Source organism: Podarcis melisellensis (genome assembly GCF_964234715.1).
Source record: "Podarcis melisellensis genome assembly, chromosome: 7".
Lineage (NCBI taxonomy): Eukaryota > Metazoa > Chordata > Lepidosauria > Squamata > Lacertidae > Podarcis > Podarcis melisellensis.
In genome coordinates, this window is record NC_138539.1 from 75,376,224 (window position 1) to 75,401,334 (window position 25,111).

The following is a 25,111-nucleotide window of genomic DNA, read 5'->3' on the forward strand; positions in this document are numbered from 1 at the left end:
ATATTTTTCTGCCAGTTAAGTTGTTGAGGACTGATTTCTGGTCCTGTGATAAAAAGCCTTCTGTTTTGACCGCCAAACATCTCAGGGGAGCATTTCCAACCATTTGGCACCATTTTTCAGTGATTTGCCAAAAGTCAGATTTTTGATGAAATTGTGACCCTGGGGCTTAGGGATTTTTTCAAAAAAATATTTTTCTGCCAGTTAAGTTGTTGAGGGCTGATTTCTGGTCCTGTGATAAAAAGCCTTCTGTTTCGACTGCCAAACCTCTCAGGGGAGCATTTCCAATCATTTGGCAACATTTTTGAGTGAATAGCCAAAAGTCAGATTTTTGATGAAATTGTGACCCCGGGGCTAAGGGGTTTTTTCAAAAAAAACTTTTTCTACCAGTTAAGTTGTCGAGGGCTGATTTCTTGTCCTGTGATAAAAAGCCTTCTGTTTCAACCGCCAAACCTCTCAGGGGACCATTTCCAACCATTTAGCAACATTTGTCAGTGATTTGCCAAAAGTCAGATTTTTGATGAAATTGTGACCCCGGGGCTTAGGGATTTTTTCAAAAAAATCTTTTTCTGCCGGTTAAGTTGTCAAGGGCTGAATTCCTTTCCTGTGATAAAAAGCCTTCTGTTTCGACCGCCAAACCTCTCAGGGGAGCATTTCCAACCATTTGGCACCATTTTTCAGTGATTTGCCAAAAGTCAGATTTTTGATGAAATTGTGACCCCGGGGCTAAGGGATTTTTTCAAAAAAATCTTTTTCTGCCGGTTAAGTTGTCGAGGGCTGATTTCTTGACCTGTGATAAAAAGCCTTCTGTTTTGACCGCCAAACCTCTCAGGGGAGCATTTCCAACCATTTGGCACCATTTTTGGGTGATTTGCCAAATTCAGATTTTTGAAATTGTGAACCCGGGGCTTAGGGATTTTTTCAAAAAAATCTTTTTCTGCCGGTTAAGTTGTCAAGGGCTGATTTCCTTTCCTGTGATAAAAATCCTTCTGTTTCGACCGACAAACCTCTCAGGGGAGCATTTCCAACCATTTGGCACCATTTTTGAGTGATTTGCCAAAAGTCAGATTTTTGATGAAATTGTGACCCCGGGGCTAAGGGATTTTTTCAAAAAAATCTTTTTCTGCCGGTTAAGTTGTCGAGGGCTGATTTCTTGACCTGTGATAAAAAGCCTTCTTTTTCGACCGCCAAACCTCTCAGGGGAGCATTTCCAACCATTTGGCACCATTTTTGAGTGATTTGCCAAAAGTCAGATTTTAGATGAAATTGTGACCCCGGGGCTTAGGGATTTTTTCAAAAAAATCTTTTTCTGCCGGTTAAGTTGTCGAGGGCTGATTTCCTTTCCTGTGATAAAAAGCCTTCTGTTTCGACCGCCAAACCTCTCAGGGGAGCATTTCCAACCGTTTGGCACCATTTTTGAGTGATTTGCCAAAAGTCAGATTTTTGATGAAATTGTGACCCCGGGGCTTAGGGATTTTTTCAAAAAAATCTTTTTCTGCCGGTTAAGTTGTCAAGGGCTGATTTCTTGTCCTGTGATAAAAAGCCTTCTGTTTCGACCGCCAAACATCTCAGGGGAGCATTTACAACCATTTGGCACCATTTTCAGTGATTTGCCAAAAGTCAGATTTTTGATGAAATTGTGACCCCGGGGCGAAGGGATTTTTTCAAAAAAATATTTTTCTGCCGGTTAAGTTGTCAAGGGCTGATTTCCTTTCCTGTGATAAAAAGCCTTCTGTTTCGACCGCCAAACCTCTCAGGGGAGCATTTCCAACCATTTGGCACCATTTTTGAGTGATTTGCCAAAAGTCAGATTTTTGATGAAATTGTGACCCCGGGGCTTAGGGATTTTTTCAAAAAAATCTTTTTCTGCCGGTTAAGTTGCCAAGGGCTGATTTCCTTTCCTGTGATAAAAAGCCTTCTGTTTCGACCGCCAAAACTCTCAGGGGAGCATTTCCAACCATTTGGCACCATTTTTGAGTGATTTGCCAAAAGTCAGTTTTTTGATGAAATTGTGACCCCGGGGCTTAGGGATTTTTTCAAAAAAATCTTTTTCTGCCGGTTAAGTTGTCAAGGGTGAATTCATTTCCTGTCATAAAAAGCCTTCTGTTTCGACCGCCAAACCTCTCAGGGGAGCATTTCCAACCATTTGGCACCATTTTTGAGTGATTTGCCAAAAGTCAGATTTTTGATGAAATTGGGATTTTTTCAAAAAAATCATTTTCTACCGGTTAAGTTGTCAAGGGCTAATTTCCTTTCCTGTGATAAAAAGCCTTCTGTTTCGACCGCAAAACCTCTCAGGGGAGCATTTCCAACCATTTGGCACCATTTTTGAGTGATTTGCCAAAAGTCAGATTTTTGATGAAATTGTGACCCCGGGGCTAGGGATTTTTTCAAAAAAATCTTTTTCTGCCGGTTAAGTTGTCAAGGGCTGCTTTCCTTTCCTGTGATAAAAAGCCTTCTGTTACGACCGCCAAACCTCTCAGGGGAGCATTTCCAACCATTTGGCACCATTTTTGAGTGATTTGCCAAAAGTCAGATTTTTGATGAAATTCTGAACCCGGGGCTTAGGGATTTTTTCAAAAAGATCTTTTTCTGCCGGTTAAGTTGTCAAGGGCTGAATTCATTTCCTGTAATAAAAAGCCTTCTGTTTCGACCGCCAAACCTCTCAGGGGAGCATTTCCAACCATTTGGCACCATTTTTCAGTGATTTGCCAAAAGTCAGATTTTTGATGAAATTGTGACCCCGGGGCTAAGGGATTTTTTCAAAAAAATCTTTTTCTGCCGGTTAAGTTGTCGAGGGCTGATTTCTTGACCTGTGATAAAAAGCCTTCTGTTTTGACCACCAAACCTCTCAGGGGAGCATTTCCAACCATTTGGCACCATTTTTGGGTGATTTGCCAAAAGTCAGATTTTTGAAATTGTGAACCCGGGGCTTAGGGATTTTTTCAAAAAAATCTTTTTCTGCCGGTTAAGTTGTCAAGGGCTGATTTCCTTTCCTGTAATAAAAATCCTTCTGTTTCGACCGACAAACCTCTCAGGGGAGCATTTCCAACCATTTGGCACCATTTTTGAGTGATTTGCCAAAAGTCAGATTTTTGATGAAATTGTGACCCCGGGGCTAAGGGATTTTTTCAAAAAAATCTTTTTCTGCCGGTTAAGTTGTCGAGGGCTGATTTCTTGACCTGTGATAAAAAGCCTTCTGTTTCGACCGCCAAACATCTCAGGGGAGCATTTCCAACCATTTGGCACCATTTTCAGTGATTTGCCAAAAGTCAGATTTTTGATGAAATTGTGACCCCGGGCCTAAGGGATTTTTTCAAAAAAATATTTTTCTGCCGGTTAAGTTGTCAAGGGCTGATTTCCTTTCCTGTGATAAAAAGCCTTCTGTTTCGACCGCCAAACCTCTCAGGGGAGCATTTCCAACCTTTTGGCACCATTTTTGAGTGATTTCCCAAAAGTCAGATTTTTGATGAAATTGTGACCCCGGGGCTTAGGGATTTTTTCAAAAAAATCTTTTTCTGCCGGTTAAGTTGTCAAGGGCTGAATTCATTTCCTGTCATAAAAAGCCTTCTGTTTCGACCGCCAAACCTCTCAGGGGAGCATTTCCAACCATTTGGCACCATTTTTGAGTGATTTGCCAAAAGTCAGATTTTTGATGAAATTGTGACCCCGGGGCTTAGGGATTTTTTCAAAAAAATCTTTTTCTGCCGGTTAAGTTGTCAAGGGCTAATTTCCTTTCCTGTGATAAAAAGCCTTCTGTTTCGACCGCAAAACCTCTCAGGGGAGCATTTCCAACCATTTGGCACCATTTTTGAGTGATTTGCCAAAAGTCAGATTTTTGATGAAATTGTGACCCCGGGGCGAAGGGATTTTTTCAAAAAAAATCTTTTTCTGCCGGTTAAGTTGTCAGGGGCTGGATTCCTTTCCTGTGATAAAAAGCCTTCTTTTTCGACCGCCAAACCTCTCAGGGGAGCATTTCCAACCATTTGGCACCATTTTTGAGTGATTTGCCAAAAGTCAGATTTTAGATGAAATTGTGACCCCGGGGCTTAGGGATTTTTTCAAAAAAATCTTTTTCTGCCGGTTAAGTTGTCGAGGGCTGATTTCTTGACCTGTGATAAAAAGCCTTCTGTTTCGACCGCCAAACCTCTCAGGGGAGCATTTCCAACCGTTTGGCACCATTTTTGAGTGATTTGCCAAAAGTCAGATTTTTGATGAAATTGTGACCCCGGGGCTTAGGGATTTTTTCAAAAAAATCTTTTTCTGCCGGTTAAGTTGTCAAGGGCTGATTTCTTGTCCTGTGATAAAAAGCCTTCTGTTTCGACCGCCAAACATCTCAGGGGAGCATTTCCAACCATTTGGCACCATTTTCAGTGATTTGCCAAAAGTCAGATTTTTGATGAAATTGTGACCCCGGGGCGAAGGGATTTTTTCAAAAAAATATTTTTCTGCCGGTTAAGTTGTCAAGGGCTGATTTCCTTTCCTGTGATAAAAAGCCTTCTGTTTCGACCGCCAAACCTCTCAGGGGAGCATTTCCAACCATTTGGCACCATTTTTGAGTGATTTGCCAAAAGTCAGATTTTTGATGAAATTGTGACCCCGGGGCTTAGGGATTTTTTCAAAAAAATCTTTTTCTGCCGGTTAAGTTGCCAAGGGCTGATTTCCTTTCCTGTGATAAAAAGCCTTCTGTTTCGACCGCCAAAACTCTCAGGGGAGCATTTCCAACCATTTGGCACCATTTTTGAGTGATTTGCCAAAAGTCAGTTTTTTGATGAAATTGTGACCCCGGGGCTTAGGGATTTTTTCAAAAAAATCTTTTTCTGCCGGTTAAGTTCTCAAGGGCTGAATTCATTTCCTGTCATAAAAAGCCTTCTGTTTCGACCGCCAAACCTCTCAGGGGAGCATTTCCAACCATTTGGCACCATTTTTGAGTGATTTGCCAAAAGTCAGATTTTTGATGAAATTGTGACCCCGGGGCTTAGGGATTTTTTCAAAAAAATCATTTTCTACCGGTTAAGTTGTCAAGGGCTAATTTCCTTTCCTGTGATAAAAAGCCTTCTGTTTCGACCGCAAAACCTCTCAGGGGAGCATTTCCAACCATTTGGCACCATTTTTGAGTGATTTGCCAAAAGTCAGATTTTTGATGAAATTGTGACCCCGGGGCTAGGGATTTTTTCAAAAAAATCTTTTTCTGCCGGTTAAGTTGTCAAGGGCTGCTTTCCTTTCCTGTGATAAAAAGCCTTCTGTTACGACCGCCAAACCTCTCAGGGGAGCATTTCCAACCATTTGGCACCATTTTTGAGTGATTTGCCAAAAGTCAGATTTTTGATGAAATTCTGACCCCGGGGCTTAGGGATTTTTTCAAAAAGATCTTTTTCTGCCGGTTAAGTTGTCAAGGGCTGAATTCATTTCCTGTAATAAAAAGCCTTCTGTTTCGACCGCCAAACCTCTCAGGGGAGCATTTCCAACCATTTGGCACCATTTTTCAGTGATTTGCCAAAAGTCAGATTTTTGATGAAATTGTGACCCCGGGGCTAAGGGATTTTTTCAAAAAAATCTTTTTCTGCCGGTTAAGTTGTCGAGGGCTGATTTCTTGACCTGTGATAAAAAGCCTTCTGTTTTGACCACCAAACCTCTCAGGGGAGCATTTCCAACCATTTGGCACCATTTTTGGGTGATTTGCCAAAAGTCAGATTTTTGAAATTGTGAACCCGGGGCTTAGGGATTTTTTCAAAAAAATCTTTTTCTGCCGGTTAAGTTGTCAAGGGCTGATTTCCTTTCCTGTAATAAAAATCCTTCTGTTTCGACCGACAAACCTCTCAGGGGAGCATTTCCAACCATTTGGCACCATTTTTGAGTGATTTGCCAAAAGTCAGATTTTTGATGAAATTGTGACCCCGGGGCTAAGGGATTTTTTCAAAAAAATCTTTTTCTGCCGGTTAAGTTGTCGAGGGCTGATTTCTTGACCTGTGATAAAAAGCCTTCTGTTTCGACCGCCAAACATCTCAGGGGAGCATTTCCAACCATTTGGCACCATTTTCAGTGATTTGCCAAAAGTCAGATTTTTGATGAAATTGTGACCCCGGGCCTAAGGGATTTTTTCAAAAAAATATTTTTCTGCCGGTTAAGTTGTCAAGGGCTGATTTCCTTTCCTGTGATAAAAAGCCTTCTGTTTCGACCGCCAAACCTCTCAGGGGAGCATTTCCAACCTTTTGGCACCATTTTTGAGTGATTTGCCAAAAGTCAGATTTTTGATGAAATTGTGACCCCGGGGCTTAGGGATTTTTTCAAAAAAATCTTTTTCTGCCGGTTAAGTTGTCAAGGGCTGAATTCATTTCCTGTCATAAAAAGCCTTCTGTTTCGACCGCCAAACCTCTCAGGGGAGCATTTCCAACCATTTGGCACCATTTTTGAGTGATTTGCCAAAAGTCAGATTTTTGATGAAATTGTGACCCCGGGGCTTAGGGATTTTTTCAAAAAAATCTTTTTCTGCCGGTTAAGTTGTCAAGGGCTAATTTCCTTTCCTGTGATAAAAAGCCTTCTGTTTCGACCGCAAAACCTCTCAGGGGAGCATTTCCAACCATTTGGCACCATTTTTGAGTGATTTGCCAAAAGTCAGATTTTTGATGAAATTGTGACCCCGGGGCGAAGGGATTTTTTCAAAAAAAATCTTTTTCTGCCGGTTAAGTTGTCAGGGGCTGGATTCCTTTCCTGTGATAAAAAGCCTTCTGTTTCGACCGCCAAACCTCTCAGGGGAGCATTTCCAATCATTTGGCAACATTTTCGAGTGATTTGCCAAAAGTCAGATTTTTGATGAAATTGTGCCGGGGCTTAGGGATTTTTTCAAAAAAATATTTTTCTGCCGGTTAAGTTGTCGAGGGCTGATTTCTTGACCTGTGATAAAAAGCCTTCTGTTTCGACCGACAAACCTCTCAGGGGAGCATTTCCAACCATTTGGCACCATTTTTCAGTGATTTGCCAAAAGTCAGATTTTTGATGAAATTGTGACCCCGGGGCTTAGGGATTTTTTCAAAATAATCTTTTTCTGCCGGTTAAGTTGTCGAGGGCTGATTTCTTGACCTGTGATAAAACGACTTCTGTTTCGACCGCCAAACATCTCAGGGGAGCATTTCCAACCATTTGGCACCATTTTCAGTGATTTGCCAAAAGTCAGATTTTTGATGAAATTGTGACCCCGGGGCTTAGGGATTTTTTCAAAAAAATATTTTTCTGCCAGTTAAGTTGTTGAGGGCTGATTTCTTGTCCTGTGATAAAACGCCTTCTGTTTTGACCGCCAAACATCTCAGGGGAGCATTTCCAACCATTTGGCACCATTTTTCAGTGATTTGCCAAAAGTCAGATTTTTGATGAAATTGTGACCCTGGGGCTTAGGGATTTTTTTAAAAAAATATTTTTCTGCCAGTTAAGTTGTTGAGGGCTGATTTCTGGTCCTGTGATAAAAAGCCTTCTGTTTTGACCGCCAAACATCTCAGGTGTGCATTTCCAACCATTTGGCACCATTTTTCAGTGATTTGCCAAAAGTCAGATTTTTGATGAAATTGTGACCCTGGGGCTTAGGGATTTTTTCAAAAAAATATTTTTCTGCCAGTTAAGTTGTTGAGGGCTGATTTCTGGTCCTGTGATAAAAAGCCTTCTGTTTTGACCGCCAAACATCTCAGGGGAGCATTTCCAACCATTTGGCACCATTTTTCAGTGATTTGCCAAAAGTCAGATTTTTGATGAAATTGTGACCCTGGGGCTTAGCGATTTTTTCAAAAAAATATTTTTCTGCCAGTTAAGTTGTTGAGGGCTGATTTCTGGTCCTGTGATAAAAAGCCTTCTGTTTCGACCGCCAAACCTCTCAGGGGAGCATTTCCAATCATTTGGCAACATTTTTGAGTGAATAGCCAAAAGTCAGATTTTTGATGAAATTGTGACCCCGGGGCTAAGGGGTTTTTTCAAAAAAATATTTTTCTGCCAGTTAAGTTGTTGAGGGCTGATTTCTGGTCCTGTGATAAAAAGCCTTCTGTTTTGACCGCCAAACATCTCAGGGGAGCATTTCCAACCATTTGGCACCATTTTTCAGTGATTTGCCAAAAGTCAGATTTTTGATGAAATTGTGACCCTGGGGCTTAGCGATTTTTTCAAAAAAATATTTTTCTGCCAGTTAAGTTGTTGAGGGCTGATTTCTGGTCCTGTGATAAAAAGCCTTCTGTTTCGACCGCCAAACCTCTCAGGGGAGCATTTCCAATCATTTGGCAACATTTTTGAGTGAATAGCCAAAAGTCAGATTTTTGATGAAATTGTGACCCCGGGGCTAAGGGGTTTTTTCAAAAAAAACTTTTTCTACCAGTTAAGTTGTCGAGGGCTGATTTCTTGTCCTGTGATAAAAAGCCTTCTGTTTCAACCGCCAAACCTCTCAGGGGACCATTTCCAACCATTTAGCAACATTTTTCAGTGATTTGCCAAAAGTCAGATTTTTGATGAAATTGTGACCCCGGGGCTTAGGGATTTTTTCAAAAAAATCTTTTTCTGCCGGTTAAGTTGTCGAGGGCTGATTTCTTGTCCTGTGATAAAAAGCCTTCTGTTTCGACCGCCAAACCTCTCAGGGGAGCATTTCCAATCATTTGGCAACATTTTTGAGTGATTTGCCAAAAGCCAGATTTTTGATGAAATTGTGCCGGGGCTACGGGATTTTTTCAAAAAAATCTTTTTCTGCCGGTTAAGTTGTCAAGGGCTGATTTCCTTTCCTGTTATAAAAAGCCTTCTGTTTCGACCGCCAAACCTCTCAGGGGAGCATTTCCAACCATTTGGCACCATTTTTCAGTGATTTGCCAAAAGTCAGATTTTTGATGAAATTGTGACCCCGGGGCTATGGGATTTTTTAAAAAAATCTTTTTCTGCCGGTTAAGTTGTCAAGGGCTGAATTCCTTTCCCGTGATAAAAAGCCTTCTGTTTCGACCGCCAAACCTCTCAGGGGAGCATTTCCAACCATTTGGCACCATTTTTGGGTGATTTGCCAAAAGTCAGATTTTTGAAATTGTGAACCCGGGGCTTAGGGATTTTTTCAAAAAAATCTTTTTCTGCCGGTTAAGTTGTCAAGGGCTGATTTCCTTTCCTGTGATAAAAATCCTTCTGTTTCGACCGACAAACCTCTCAGGGGAGCATTTCCAACCATTTGGCACCATTTTTGAGTGATTTGCCAAAAGTCAGATTTTTGATGAAATTGTGACCCCGGGGCTAAGGGATTTTTTCAAAAAAATCTTTTTCTGCCGGTTAAGTTGTCGAGGGCTGATTTCTTGACCTGTGATAAAAAGCCTTCTTTTTCGACCGCCAAACCTCTCAGGGGAGCATTTCCAACCATTTGGCACCATTTTTGAGTGATTTGCCAAAAGTCAGATTTTAGATGAAATTGTGACCCCGGGGCTAAGGGATATTTTCAAAAAAATCTTTTTCTGCCGGTTAAGTTGTCAAGGGCTGATTTCTTGTCCTGTGATAAAAAGCCTTCTGTTTCGACCGCCAAACATCTCAGGGGAGCATTTCCAACCATTTGGCACCATTTTCAGCGATTTGCCAAAAGTCAGATTTTTGATGAAATTGTGACCCCGGGGCTTAGGGATTTTTTCAAAAAAATATTTTTCTGCCAGTTAAGTTGTTGAGGGCTGATTTCTTGTCCTGTGATAAAACGCCTTCTGTTTTGACCGCCAAACCTCTCAGGGGAGCATTTCCAACCATTTGGCACCATTTTTCAGTGATTTGCCAAAAGTCAGATTTTTGATGAAATTGTGACCCCGGGGCTAAGGGATATTTTCAAAAAAATCTTTTTCTGCCGGTTAAGTTGTCAAGGGCTGATTTCTTGTCCTGTGATAAAAAGCCTTCTGTTTCGACCGCCAAACCTCTCAGGGGAGCATTTCCAACCATTTGGCACCATTTTTCAGTGATTTGCCAAAAGTCAGATTTTTTATGAAATTGTGACCCCGGGGCTTAGGGATTTTTTCAAAAAAATATTTTTCTGCCAGTTAAGTTGTCAAGGGCTGATTTCTTGTCCTGTGATAAAAAGCCTTCTGTTTCGACCGCCAAACCTCTCAGGGGAGCATTTCCAATCATTTGGCACCATTTTTGAGTGATTTGCCAAAAGTCAGATTTTTGATGAAATTGTGACCCCGGGGCTAAGGGATATTTTCAAAAAAATATTTTTCTGCCGGTTAAGTTGTCAAGGGCTGATTTCTTGTCCTGTGATAAAAAGCCTTCTGTTTCGACCGCCAAACCTCTCAGGGGAGCATTTCCAATCATTTGGCACCATTTTTGAGTGATTTGCCAAAAGTCAGATTTTTGATGAAATTGTGACCCCGGGGCTTAGGGATTTTTTCAAAAAAATCTTTTTCTGCCGGTTAAGTTGTCGAGGGCTGATTTCTTGACCTGTGATAAAAAGCCTTCTGTTTCGAACGCCAAATCTCTCGGGGGAGCATTTCCAACCATTTGGCACCATTTTTGAGTGATGTGCCAAAAGTCAGATTTTTGATGCGATTGTGACCCCGGGGCTTGGGGATTTTTTCAAAAAAATATTTTTCTGCCAGTTAAGTTGTTGAGGGCTGAATTCTTGTCCTGTGATAAAACGCCTTCTGTTTTGACCGCCAAACCTCTCAGGGGAGCATTTCCAACCATTTGGCACCATTTTTCAGTGATTTGCCAAAAGTCAGATTTTTGATGAAATTGTGACCCCGGGGCTAAGGGATTTTTTCAAGAAAATCTTTTTCTGCCGGTTAAGTTGTCGAGGGCTGATTTCCTTTCCTGTGATAAAAAGCCTTCTGTTTCGACCGCCAAACCTCTCAGGGGAGCATTTCCAACCATTTGGCACCATTTTTGAGTGATTTGCCAAAAGTCAGATTTTTGATGAAATTGTGACCCCGGGGCTTAGGGATTTTTTCAAAAAAATATTTTTCTGCCGGTTAAGTTGTCAAGGGCTGATTTCCTTTCCTGTGATAAAAAGCCTTCTGTTTTGACCGACAAACCTCTCAGGGGAGCATTTCCAACCATTTGGCACCAATTTTGAGTGATTTGCCAAAAGTCAGATTTTTGATGAAATTGTGACCCCGGGGCTTAGGGATTTTTTCAAAAAAATATTTTTCTGCCAGTTAAGTTGTTGAGGGCTGATTTCTTGACCTGTGATAAAAAGCCTTCTGTTTCGACCGGCAAACATCTCAGGGGAGCATTTCCAACCATTTGGCACCATTTTTGAGTGATTTGCCAAAAGTCAGATTTTTGATGAAATTGTGACCCCAGGGCTAAGGGATATTTTCAAAAAAAACTTTTTCTGCCGGTTAAGTTGTCAAGGGCTGATTTCTTGTCCTGTGATAAAAAGCCTTCTGTTTCGACCGCCAAACCTCTCAGGGGAGCATTTCCAATCATTTGGCAACATTTTCGAGTGATTTGCCAAAAGTCAGATTTTTGATGAAATTGTGCCGGGGCTTAGGGATTTTTTCAAAAAAATATTTTTCTGCCAGTTAAGTTGTCGAGGGCTGTTTTCTTGACCTGTGATAAAACGCCTTCTGTTTCGACCGCCAAACATCTCAGGGGAGCATTTCCAACCATTTGGCACCATTTTCAGTGATCTGCCAAAAGTCAGATTTTTGATGAAATTGTGACCCCGGGGCTTAGGGATTTTTTCAAAAAAATATTTTTCTGCCAGTTAAGTTGTTGAGGGCTGAATTCTTGTCCTGTGATAAAACGCCTTCTGTTCTGACCGCCAAACCTCTCAGGGGAGCATTTCCAACCATTTGGCACCATTTTTGAGTGATTTGCCAAAAGTCAGATTTTTGATGAAATTGTGACCCCAGGGCTTAGGGATTTTTTCAAAAAAATCTTTTTCTGCCGGTTAAGTTGTCAAGGGCTGATTTCTTGTCCTGTGATAAAAAGCCTTCTGTTTCAACCGCCAAACCTCTCAGGGGACCATTTCCAACCATTTGGCACCATTTTCCAGTGATTTGCCAAAAGTCAGATTTTTGATGAAATTGTGACCCCGGGGCTTAGGGATTTTTTCAAAAAAATCTTTTTCTGCCGGTTAAGTTGTCAAGGGCTGATTTCTTGTCCTGTGATAAAAAGCCTTCTGTTTCGACCGCCAAATATGTCAGGGGAGCATTTCCAACCATTTGGCACCATTTTTGAGTGATTTGCCAAATGTCAGATTTTTGATGAAATTGTGACCCCGGGGCTTAGGGATTTTTTCAAAAAAATATTTTTCTGCCAGTTAAGTTGTTGAGGGCTGATTTCTTGACCTGTGATAAAAAGCCTTCTGTTTCGACCGGCAAACATCTCAGGGGAGCATTTCCAACCATTTGGCACCATTTTTGAGTGATTTGCCAAAAGTCAGATTTTTGATGAAATTGTGACCCCAGGGCTAAGGGATATTTTCAAAAAAACCTTTTTCTGCCGGTTAAGTTGTCAAGGGCTGATTTCTTGTCCTGTGATAAAAAGCCTTCTGTTTCGACCGCCAAACCTCTCAGGGGAGCATTTCCAATCATTTGGCAACATTTTCGAGTGATTTGCCAAAAGTCAGATTTTTGATGAAATTGTGCCGGGGCTTAGGGATTTTTTCAAAAAAATATTTTTCTGCCAGTTAAGTTGTCGAGGGCTGATTTCTTGACCTGTGATAAAACGCCTTCTGTTTCGACCGCCAAACATCTCAGGGGAGCATTTCCAACCATTTGGCACCATTTTCAGTGATCTGCCAAAAGTCAGATTTTTGATGAAATTGTGACCCCGGGGCTTAGGGATTTTTTCAAAAAAATATTTTTCTGCCAGTTAAGTTGTTGAGGGCTGATTTCTTGTCCTGTGATAAAACGCCTTCTGTTCTGACCGCCAAACCTCTCAGGGGAGCATTTCCAACCATTTGGCACCATTTTTGAGTGATTTGCCAAAAGTCAGATTTTTGATGAAATTGTGACCCCAGGGCTTAGGGATTTTTTCAAAAAAATCTTTTTCTGCCGGTTAAGTTGTCAAGGGCTGATTTCTTGTCCTGTGATAAAAAGCCTTCTGTTTCAACCGCCAAACCTCTCAGGGGACCATTTCCAACCATTTGGCACCATTTTCCAGTGATTTGCCAAAAGTCAGATTTTTGATGAAATTGTGACCCCGGGGCTTAGGGATTTTTTCAAAAAAATCTTTTTCTGCCGGTTAAGTTGTCAAGGGCTGATTTCTTGTCCTGTGATAAAAAGCCTTCTGTTTCGACCGCCAAATATGTCAGGGGAGCATTTCCAACCATTTGGCACCATTTTTGAGTGATTTGCCAAATGTCAGATTTTTGATGAAATTGTGACCCCGGGGCTTAGGGATTTTTTCAAAAAAATCTTTTTCTGCCGGTTAAGTTGTCGAGGGCTGATTTCTTGTCCTGTGATAAAAAGCCTTCTGTTTCGACCGCCAAACCTCTCAGGGGAGCATTTCCAATCATTTGGCAACATTTTTGAGTGATTTGCCAAAAGCCAGATTTTTGATGAAATTGTGCCGGGGCTACGGGATTTTTTCAAAAAAATATTTTTCTGCCGGTTAAGTTGTCGAGGGCTGATTTCTTGTCCTGTGATAAAAAGCCTTCTGTTTCGACCGCCAAACCTCTCAGGGGAGCATTTCCAATCATTTGGCAACATTTTTGAGTGATTTGCCAAAAGCCAGATTTTTGATGAAATTGTGCCGGGGCTACGGGATTTTTTCAAAAAAATATTTTTCTGCCGGTTAAGTTGTCAAGGGCTGATTTCTTGACCTGTGATAAAAAGCCTTCTGTTTCGACCGGCAAACCTCTCAGGGGAGCATTTCCAACCATTTGGCACCAATTTTGAGTGATTTGCCAAAAGTCAGATTTTTGATGAAATTGTGACCCCGGGCTTAGGGATTTTTTCAAAAAAATCTTTTTCTGCCGGTTAAGTTGTCGAGGGCTGATTTCTTGACCTGTGATAAAAAGCCTTCTGTTTCGACCGCCAAACATCTCAGGGGAGCATTTCCAACCATTTGGCACCATTTTCAGTAATTTGCCAAAAGTCAGATTTTTGATGAAATTGTGACCCCGGGGCTTAGGGATTTTTTCAAAAAAAAATTTTTTTTCCACAAAAGTTGTTGAGGGCTGATTTCTTATCCTGTGATAAAACGCCTTCTGTTCTGACCGCCAAACCTCTCAGGGGAGCATTTCCAACCATTTGGCACCATTTTTTTAGTGATTTGCCAAAAGTCAGATTTTTGATGAAATTGTGACCCCGGGGCTAAGGGATTTTTTCAAAAAAATCTTTTTCTGCCGGTTAAGTTGTCAAGGGCTGATTTCTTGTCCTGTGATAAAAGCATTTCCAACCATTTGGCACCATTTTTGAGTGATTTGCCAAAAGTCAGATTTTTGATGAAATTGTGACCCCGGGGCTTAGGGATTTTTTCAAAAAAATCTTTTTCTGCCGGTTAAGTTGTCAAGGGCTGAATTCATTTCCTGTCCTAAAAAGCCTTCTGTTTCGACCGCCAAACCTCTCAGGGGAGCATTTCCAACCATTTGGCACCATTTTTGAGTGATTTGCCAAAAGTCAGATTTTTGATGAAATTGTGACCCCCGGGCTTAGGGATTTTTTCAAAAAAATCTTTTTCTGCCGCTTAAGTTGTCAAGGGCTGAATTCATTTCCTGTCATAAAAAGCCTTCTGTTTCGACCGCCAAACCTCTCAGGGGAGCATTTCCAACCATTTGGTACCATTTTCAGTGATTTGCCAAAAGTCAGATTTTTGATGAAATTGTGACCCCGGGGCTTAGGGATTTTTTCAAAAAAATCTTTTTCTGCCGGTTAAGTTGTCAAGGGCTGATTTCTTGTCCTGTGATAAAAAGCCTTCTGTTTCGACCGCCAAACATCTCAGGGGAGCATTTCCAACCATTTGGCACCATTTTCAGTGATTTGCCAAAAGTCAGATTTTTGATGAAATTGTGACCCCGGGGCTTAGGGATTTTTTTAAAAAAATATTTTTCTGCCAGTTAAGTTGTTGAGGGCTGATTTCTTGTCCTGTGATAAAACGCCTTCTGTTTTGACCGCCAAACATCTCAGGGGAGCATTTCCAACCATTTGGCACCATTTTTCAGTGATTTGCCAAAAGTCAGATTTTTGATGAAATTGTGACCCCGGGGCTTAGGGATTTTTTCAAAAAAATATTTTTCTGCCAGTTAAGTTGTTGAGGGCTGATTTCTTGTCCTCTGATAAAAAGCCTTCTGTTTTGACCGCCAACCATCTCAGGTGTGCATTTCCAACCATTTGGCACCATTTTTCAGTGATTTGCCAAAAGTCAGATTTTTGATGAAATTGTGACCCCGGGGCTAAGGGATTTTTTCAAAAAAATCTTTTTCTGCTGGTTAAGTTGTCGAGGGCTGATTTCTTGTCCTGTGATAAAAAGCCTTCTGTTTCGACCGCCAAACCTCTCAGGGGAGCATTTCCAACCATTTGGCACCATTTCTGAGTGATTTGCCAAAAGTCAGATTTTAGATGAAATTGTGACCCCGGGGCTTAGGGATTTTTTCAAAAAAATCTTTTTCTGCCGGTTAAGTTGTCAAGGGCTGATTTCTTGTCCTGTGATAAAAAGCCTTCTGTTTCAACCGCCAAACCTCTCAGGGGACCATTTCCAACCATTTGGCACCATTTTCCAGTGATTTGCCAAAAGTCAGATTTTTGATGAAATTGTGACCCCGGGGCTTAGGGATTTTTTCAAAAAAATCTTTTTCTGCCGGTTAAGTTGTCAAGGGCTGATTTCTTGTCCTGTGATAAAAAGCCTTCTGTTTCGACCGCCAAACATGTCAGGGGAGCATTCCCAACCATTTGGCACCATTTTTGAGTGATTTGCCAAATGTCAGATTTTTTATGAAATTGTGACCCCGGGGCTTAGGGATTTTTTCAAAAAAATCTTTTTCTGCCGGTTAAGTTGTCAAGGGCTGTATTCATTTCCTGTCATAAAAAGCCTTCTGTTTCGACCGCCAAACCTCTCAGGGGAGCATTTCCAACCATTTGGCACCTTTTTTGAGTGATTTGCCAAAAGTCAGATTTTTGATGAAATTGTGACCCCGGGGCTTAGGGATTTTTTCAAAAAAATCTTTTTCTGCCGGTTAAGTTGTCAAGGGCTGATTTCCTTTCCTGTGTTAAAAAGCCTTCTGTTTCGACCGCCAAACCTCTCAGGGGAGCATTTCCAACCATTTGGCACCAATTTTGAGTGATTTGCCAAAAGTCAGATTTTTGATGAAATTGTGACCCCGGGCTTAGGGATTTTTTCAGAAAAATCTTTTTCTGCCGGTTAAGTTGTCGAGGGCTGATTTCTTGACCTGTGTTAAAACGCCTTCTGTTTCAACCGCCAAACATCTCAGGGGAGCATTTCCAACCATTTGGCACCATTTTCAGTGATTTGCCAAAAGTCAGATTTTTGATGAAATTGTGACCCCGGGGCTTAGGGATTTTTTCAAAAAAAAAATTTTTTTCCACAAAAGTTGTTGGGGGCTGATTTCTTGTCCTGTGATAAAACGCCTTCTGTTCTGACCGCCAAACCTCTCAGGGGAGCATTTCCAACCATTTGGCACCATTTTTTAGTGATTTGCCAAAAGTCAGATTTTTGATGAAATTGTGACCCCGGGGCTAAGGGATTTTTTCAAAAAAATCTTTTTCTGCCGGTTAAGTTGTCAAGGGCTGATTTCTTGTCCTGTGATAAAAGCATTTCCAACCATTTGGCACCATTTTTGAGTGATTTGCCAAAAGTCAGATTTTTGATGAAATTGTGACCCCGGGGCTTAGGGATTTTTTCAAAAAAATCTTTTTCTGCCGGTTAAGTTGTCAAGGGCTGATTTCTTGTCCTGTGATAAAAAGCCTTCTGTTTCGACCGCCAAACATCTCAGGGGAGCATTTCCAACCATTTGGCACCATTTTCAGTGATTTGCCAAAAGTCAGATTTTTGATGAAATTGTGACCCCGGGGCTTAGGGATTTTTTTAAAAAAATATTTTTCTGCCAGTTAAGTTGTTGAGGGCTGATTTCTTGTCCTGTGATAAAACGCCTTCTGTTTTGACCGCCAAACATCTCAGGGGAGCATTTCCAACCATTTGGCACCATTTTTCAGTGATTTGCCAAAAGTCAGATTTTTGATGAAATTGTGACCCCGGGGCTTAGGGATTTTTTCAAAAAAATCTTTTTCTGCCGGTTAAGTTGTCAAGTGCTGATTTCTTGTCCTGTGATAAAACGCCTTCTGTTTTGACCGCCAAACATCTCAGGGGAGCATTTCCAACCATTTGGCACCATTTTCAGTGATTTGCCAAAAGTCAGATTTTTGATGAAATTGTGACCCCGGGGCTTAGGGATTTTTTCAAAAAAATCTTTTTCTGCCGGTTAAGTTGTCAAGGGCTGATTTCTTGTCCTGTGATAAAAAGCCTTCTGTTTCGACCTCCAAACATCTCAGGGGAGCATTTCCAACCATTTGGCACCATTTTCAGTGATTTGCCAAAAGTCAGATTTTTGATGAAATTGTGACCCCGGGGCTTAGGGATTTTTTTAAAAAAATATTTTTCTGCCAGTTAAGTTGTTGAGGGCTGATTTCTTGTCCTGTGATAAAACGCCTTCTGTTTTGACCGCCAAACATCTCAGGGGAGCATTTCCAACCATTTGGCACCATTTTTCAGTGATTTGCCAAAAGTCAGATTTTTGATGAAATTGTGACCCCGGGGCTTAGGGATTTTTTCAAAAAAATCTTTTTCTGCCGGTTAAGTTGTCAAGGGCTGATTTCTTGTCCTGTGATAAAACGCCTTCTGTTTTGACCGCCAAACATCTCAGGGGAGCATTTCCAACCATTTGGCACCATTTTCAGTGATTTGCCAAAAGTCAGATTTTTGATGAAATTGTGACCCCGGGGCTTAGGGATTTTTTCAAAAAAATCTTTTTCTGCCGGTTAAGTTGTCAAGGGCTGATTTCTTGTCCTGTGATAAAAAGCCTTCTGTTTCGACCGCCAAACATCTCAGGGGAGCATTTCCAACCATTTGGCACCATTTTCAGTGATTTGCCAAAAGTCAGATTTTTGATGAAATTGTGACCCCGGGGCTTAGGGATTTTTTCAAAAAAATATTTTTCTGCCAGTTAAGTTGTTGAGGGCTGATTTCTTGTCCTGTGATAAAACGCCTTCTGTTTTGACCGCCAAACATCTCAGGGGAGCATTTCCAACCATTTGGCACCATTTTTCAGTGATTTGCCAAAAGTCAGATTTTTGATGAAATTGTGACCCCGGGGCTTAGGGATTTTTTCAAAAAAATATTTTTCTGCCAGTTAAGTTGTTGAGGGCTGATTTCTTGTCCTGTGATAAAAAGCCTTCTGTTTTGACCGCCAAACATCTCAGGTGTGCATTTCCAACCATTTGGCACCATTTTTCAGTGATTTGCCAAAAGTCAGATTTTTGATGAAATTGTGACCCCGGGGCTAAGGGATTTTTTCAAAAAAATCTTTTTCTGCTGGTTAAGTTGTCGAGGGCTGATTTCTTGTCCTGTGATAAAAAGCCTTCTGTTTCGACCGCCAAACCTCTCAGGGGAGCATTTCCAACCATTTGGCACCATTTCTGAGTGATTTGCCAAAAGTCAGATTTTTGATGAAATTGTGACCCCGGGGCTTAGGGATTTTTTCAAAAAAATCTTTTTCTGCCGGTTGTCAAGGGCTGAATTCATTTCCTGTCATAAAAAGCCTTCTGTTTCAACCGCCAAACCTCTCAGGGGAGCATTTCCAACCATTTGGCACCATTTTTGAGTGATTTGCCAAAAGTCAGATTTTTGATGAAATTGTGACCCCGGGGCTTAGGGATTTTTTCAAAAAAATCTTTTTCTGCCGGTTAAGTTGTCAAGGGCTGATTTCTTGTCCTGTGATACAAAGCCTTCTGTTTCGACCGCCAAACATCTCAGGGGAGCATTTCCAACCATTTGGCACCATTTTCAGTGATTTGCCAAAAGTCAGATTTTTGATGAAATTGTGACCCCGGGGCTTAGGGATTTTTTCAAGAAAATATTTTTCTGCCAGTTAAGTTGTTGAGGGCTGATTTCTTGTCCTGTGATAAAAAGCCTTCTGTTTTGACCGCCAAACCTCTCAGGGGAGCATTTCCAACCATTTGGCACCATTTTTGAGTGATTTGCCAAAAGTCAGATTTTTGATGAAATTGTGACCCCGGGGCTAAGGGATTTTTTCAAAAAAATATTTTTCTGCCGGTTAAGTTGTCAAGGGCTGATTTATTGTCCTATGATAAAAAGCCTTCTGTTTCGACCGCCAAACATCTCAGGGGAGCATTTCCAACCATTTGGCACCATTTTTGAGTGATTTGCCAAAAGTCAGATTTTTGATGAAATTGTGACCCCGGGGCTAAGGGATTTTTTCAAAAAAATCTTTTTGTGCCGGTTAAGTTGTCGAGGGCTGATTTCTTGACCGGTGATAAAAAGCCTTCTGTTTCGACCGCCAAACCTCTCAGGGGAGCATTTCCAACCATTTGGCACCATTTTCAGTGATTTGCCAAAAGTCAGATTTTTGATGAAATTGTGACCCCGGGGCTTAGGGATTTTTTCAAAAAAATCTTTTTCTGTCGGTTAAGTTGTCAAGGGCTGATTTCCTTTCCTGTGATAAAAAGCCTTCTGTTTCGACCGCCAAACCTCTCAGGGGAGCATTTCCAACCATTTGGCACCATTTTTGAGTGATTTGCCAAAAGTCAGATTTTTGATGAAATTGTGACCCCGGGGCTTAGGGATTTTTTCAAAAAAATATTTTTCTGCCAGTTAAGTTGTTGAGGGCTGATTTCTTGTCCTGTGATAAAAAGCCTTCTGTTTTGACCGCCAAACATCTCAGTTGTGCATTTCCAACCATTTGGCACCATTTTTCAGTGATTTGCCAAAAGTCAGATTTTTGATGAAATTGTGACCCCGGGGCTTAGGGATTTTTTCAAAAAAATCTTTTTCTGCCGGTTAAGTTGTCAAGGGCTGAATTCATTTCCTGTCATAAAAAGCCTTCTGTTTCGACCGCCAAACCTTTCAGGGGAGCATTTCCAACCATTTGGCACCATTTTTGAGTGATTTGCCAAAAGTCAGATTTTTGATGAAATTGTGACCCCGGGGCTTAGGGATTTTTTCAAAAAAATCTTTTTCTGCCGGTTAAGTTGTCAAGGGCTGATTTCTTGTACTGTGATAAAAAGCCTTCTGTTTCGACCGCCAAACATCTCAGGGGAGCATTTCCAACCATTTGGCACCATTTTCAGTGATTTGCCAAAAGTCAGATTTTTGATGAAATTGTGACCCCGGGGCTTAGGGATTTTTTCAAAAAAATATTTTTCTGCCAGTTAAGTTGTTGAGGGCTGATTTCTTGTCCTGTGATAAAAAGCCTTCTGTTTTGACCGCCAAACATCTCAGGTGTGCATTTCCAACCATTTGGCACCATTTTTCAGTGATTTGCCAAAAGTCAGATTTTTGATGAAATTGTGACCCCGGGGCTTAGGGATTTTTTCAAAAAAATCTTTTTCTGCCGGTTAAGTTGTCAAGGGCTGAATTCATTTCCTGTCATAAAAAGCCTTCTGTTTCGACCGCCAAACCTCTCAGGGGAGCATTTCCAACCATTTGGCACCATTTTTGAGTGATTTGCCAAAAGTCAGATTTTTGATGAAATTGTGACCCCGGGGCTTAGGGATTTTTTCAAAAAAATCTTTTTCTGCCGGTTGTCAAGGGCTGAATTCATTTCCTGTCATAAAAAGCCTTCTGTTTCGACCGCCAAACCTCTCAGGGGAGCATTTCCAACCATTTGGCACCATTTTTGAGTGATTTGCCAAAAGTCAGATTTTTGATGAAATTGTGACCCCGGGGCTTAGGGATTTTTTCAAAAAAATCTTTTTCTGCCGGTTAAGTTGTCAAGGGCTGATTTCTTGTCCTGTGATACAAAGCCTTCTGTTTCGACCGCCAAACATCTCAGGGGAGCATTTCCAACCATTTGGCACCATTTTCAGTGATTTGCCAAAAGTCAGATTTTTGATGAAATTGTGACCCCGGGGCTTAGGGATTTTTTCAAAAAAATATTTTTCTGCCAGTTAAGTTGTTGAGGGCTGATTTCTTGTCCTGTGATAAAAAGCCTTCTGTTTTGACCGCCAAACCTCTCAGGGGAGCATTTCCAACCATTTGGCACCATTTTTGAGTGATTTGCCAAAAGTCAGATTTTTGATGAAATTGTGACCCCGGGGCTAAGGGATTTTTTCAAAAAAATATTTTTCTGCCGGTTAAGTTGTCAAGGGCTGATTTCTTGTCCTGTGATAAAAAGCCTTCTGTTTCGACCGCCAAACATCTCAGGGGAGCATTTCCAACCATTTGGCACCATTTTTGAGTGATTTGCCAAAAGTCAGATTTTTGATGAAATTGTGACCCCGGGGCTAAGGGATTTTTTCAAAAAAATCTTTTTGTGCCGGTTAAGTTGTCGAGGGCTGATTTCTTGACCGGTGATAAAAAGCCTTCTGTTTCGACCGCCAAACCTCTCAGGGGAGCATTTCCAACCATTTGGCACCATTTTCAGTGATTTGCCAAAAGTCAGATTTTTGATGAAATTGTGACCCCGGGGCTTAGGGATTTTTTCAAAAAAATCTTTTTCTGTCGGTTAAGTTGTCAAGGGCTGATTTCCTTTCCTGTGATAAAAAGCCTTCTGTTTCGACCGCCAACCTCTCAGGGGAGCATTTCCAACCATTTGGCACCATTTTTGAGTGATTTGCCAAAAGTCAGATTTTTGATGAAATTGTGACCCCGGGGCTTAGGGATTTTTTCAAAAAAATCTTTTTCTGCCGGTTAAGTTGTCAAGTGCTGATTTCTTGTCCTGTGATAAAACGCCTTCTGTTTTGACCGCCAAACATCTCAGGGGAGCATTTCCAACCATTTGGCACCATTTTCAGTGATTTGCCAAAAGTCAGATTTTTGATGAAATTGTGACCCCGGGGCTTAGGGATTTTTTCAAAAAAATCTTTTTCTGCCGGTTAAGTTGTCAAGGGCTGATTTCTTGTCCTGTGATAAAAAGCCTTCTGTTTCGACCTCCAAACATCTCAGGGGAGCATTTCCAACCATTTGGCACCATTTTCAGTGATTTGCCAAAAGTCAGATTTTTGATGAAATTGTGACCCCGGGGCTTAGGGATTTTTTTAAAAAAATATTTTTCTGCCAGTTAAGTTGTTGAGGGCTGATTTCTTGTCCTGTGATAAAACGCCTTCTGTTTTGACCGCCAAACATCTCAGGGGAGCATTTCCAACCATTTGGCACCATTTTTCAGTGATTTGCCAAAAGTCAGATTTTTGATGAAATTGTGACCCCGGGGCTTAGGGATTTTTTCAAAAAAATCTTTTTCTGCCGGTTAAGTTGTCAAGGGCTGATTTCTTGTCCTGTGATAAAACGCCTTCTGTTTTGACCGCCAAACATCTCAGGGGAGCATTTCCAACCATTTGGCACCATTTTCAGTGATTTGCCAAAAGTCAGATTTTTGATGAAATTGTGACCCCGGGGCTTAGGGATTTTTTCAAAAAAATCTTTTTCTGCCGGTTAAGTTGTCAAGGGCTGATTTCTTGTCCTGTGATAAAAAGCCTTCTGTTTCGACCGCCAAACATCTCAGGGGAGCATTTCCAACCATTTGGCACCATTTTCAGTGATTTGCCAAAAGTCAGATTTTTGATGAAATTGTGACCCCGGGGCTTAGGGATTTTTTCAAAAAAATATTTTTCTGCCAGTTAAGTTGTTGAGGGCTGATTTCTTGTCCTGTGATAAAACGCCTTCTGTTTTGACCGCCAAACATCTCAGGGGAGCATTTCCAACCATTTGGCACCATTTTTCAGTGATTTGCCAAAAGTCAGATTTTTGATGAAATTGTGACCCCGGGGCTTAGGGATTTTTTCAAAAAAATATTTTTCTGCCAGTTAAGTTGTTGAGGGCTGATTTCTTGTCCTGTGATAAAAAGCCTTCTGTTTTGACCGCCAAACATCTCAGGTGTGCATTTCCAACCATTTGGCACCATTTTTCAGTGATTTGCCAAAAGTCAGATTTTTGATGAAATTGTGACCCCGGGGCTAAGGGATTTTTTCAAAAAAATCTTTTTCTGCTGGTTAAGTTGTCGAGGGCTGATTTCTTGTCCTGTGATAAAAAGCCTTCTGTTTCGACCGCCAAACCTCTCAGGGGAGCATTTCCAACCATTTGGCACCATTTCTGAGTGATTTGCCAAAAGTCAGATTTTTGATGAAATTGTGACCCCGGGGCTTAGGGATTTTTTCAAAAAAATCTTTTTCTGCCGGTTGTCAAGGGCTGAATTCATTTCCTGTCATAAAAAGCCTTCTGTTTCAACCGCCAAACCTCTCAGGGGAGCATTTCCAACCATTTGGCACCATTTTTGAGTGATTTGCCAAAAGTCAGATTTTTGATGAAATTGTGACCCCGGGGCTTAGGGATTTTTTCAAAAAAATCTTTTTCTGCCGGTTAAGTTGTCAAGGGCTGATTTCTTGTCCTGTGATACAAAGCCTTCTGTTTCGACCGCCAAACATCTCAGGGGAGCATTTCCAACCATTTGGCACCATTTTCAGTGATTTGCCAAAAGTCAGATTTTTGATGAAATTGTGACCCCGGGGCTTAGGGATTTTTTCAAAAAAATATTTTTCTGCCAGTTAAGTTGTTGAGGGCTGATTTCTTGTCCTGTGATAAAAAGCCTTCTGTTTTGACCGCCAAACCTCTCAGGGGAGCATTTCCAACCATTTGGCACCATTTTTGAGTGATTTGCCAAAAGTCAGATTTTTGATGAAATTGTGACCCCGGGGCTAAGGGATTTTTTCAAAAAAATATTTTTCTGCCGGTTAAGTTGTCAAGGGCTGATTTCTTGTCCTGTGATAAAAAGCCTTCTGTTTCGACCGCCAAACATCTCAGGGGAGCATTTCCAACCATTTGGCACCATTTTTGAGTGATTTGCCAAAAGTCAGATTTTTGATGAAATTGTGACCCCGGGGCTAAGGGATTTTTTCAAAAAAATCTTTTTGTGCCGGTTAAGTTGTCGAGGGCTGATTTCTTGACCGGTGATAAAAAGCCTTCTGTTTCGACCGCCAAACCTCTCAGGGGAGCATTTCCAACCATTTGGCACCATTTTCAGTGATTTGCCAAAAGTCAGATTTTTGATGAAATTGTGACCCCGGGGCTTAGGGATTTTTTCAAAAAAATCTTTTTCTGTCGGTTAAGTTGTCAAGGGCTGATTTCCTTTCCTGTGATAAAAAGCCTTCTGTTTCGACCGCCAAACCTCTCAGGGGAGCATTTCCAACCATTTGGCACCATTTTCAGTGATTTGCCAAAAGTCAGATTTTTGATGAAATTGTGACCCCGGGGCTTAGGGATTTTTTCAAAAAAATCTTTTTCTGCCGGTTAAGTTGTCAAGGGCTGAATTCATTTCCTGTCATAAAAAGCCTTCTGTTTCGACCGCCAAACCTTTCAGGGGAGCATTTCCAACCATTTGGCACCATTTTTGAGTGATTTGCCAAAAGTCAGATTTTTGATGAAATTGTGACCCCGGGGCTTAGGGATTTTTTCAAAAAAATCTTTTTCTGCCGGTTAAGTTGTCAAGGGCTGATTTCTTGTACTGTGATAAAAAGCCTTCTGTTTCGACCGCCAAACATCTCAGGGGAGCATTTCCAACCATTTGGCACCATTTTCAGTGATTTGCCAAAAGTCAGATTTTTGATGAAATTGTGACCCCGGGGCTTAGGGATTTTTTCAAAAAAATATTTTTCTGCCAGTTAAGTTGTTGAGGGCTGATTTCTTGTCCTGTGATAAAAAGCCTTCTGTTTTGACCGCCAAACATCTCAGGTGTGCATTTCCAACCATTTGGCACCATTTTTCAGTGATTTGCCAAAAGTCAGATTTTTGATGAAATTGTGACCCCGGGGCTTAGGGATTTTTTCAAAAAAATCTTTTTCTGCCGGTTAAGTTGTCAAGGGCTGAATTCATTTCCTGTCATAAAAAGCCTTCTGTTTCGACCGCCAAACCTCTCAGGGGAGCATTTCCAACCATTTGGCACCATTTTTGAGTGATTTGCCAAAAGTCAGATTTTTGATGAAATTGTGACCCCGGGGCT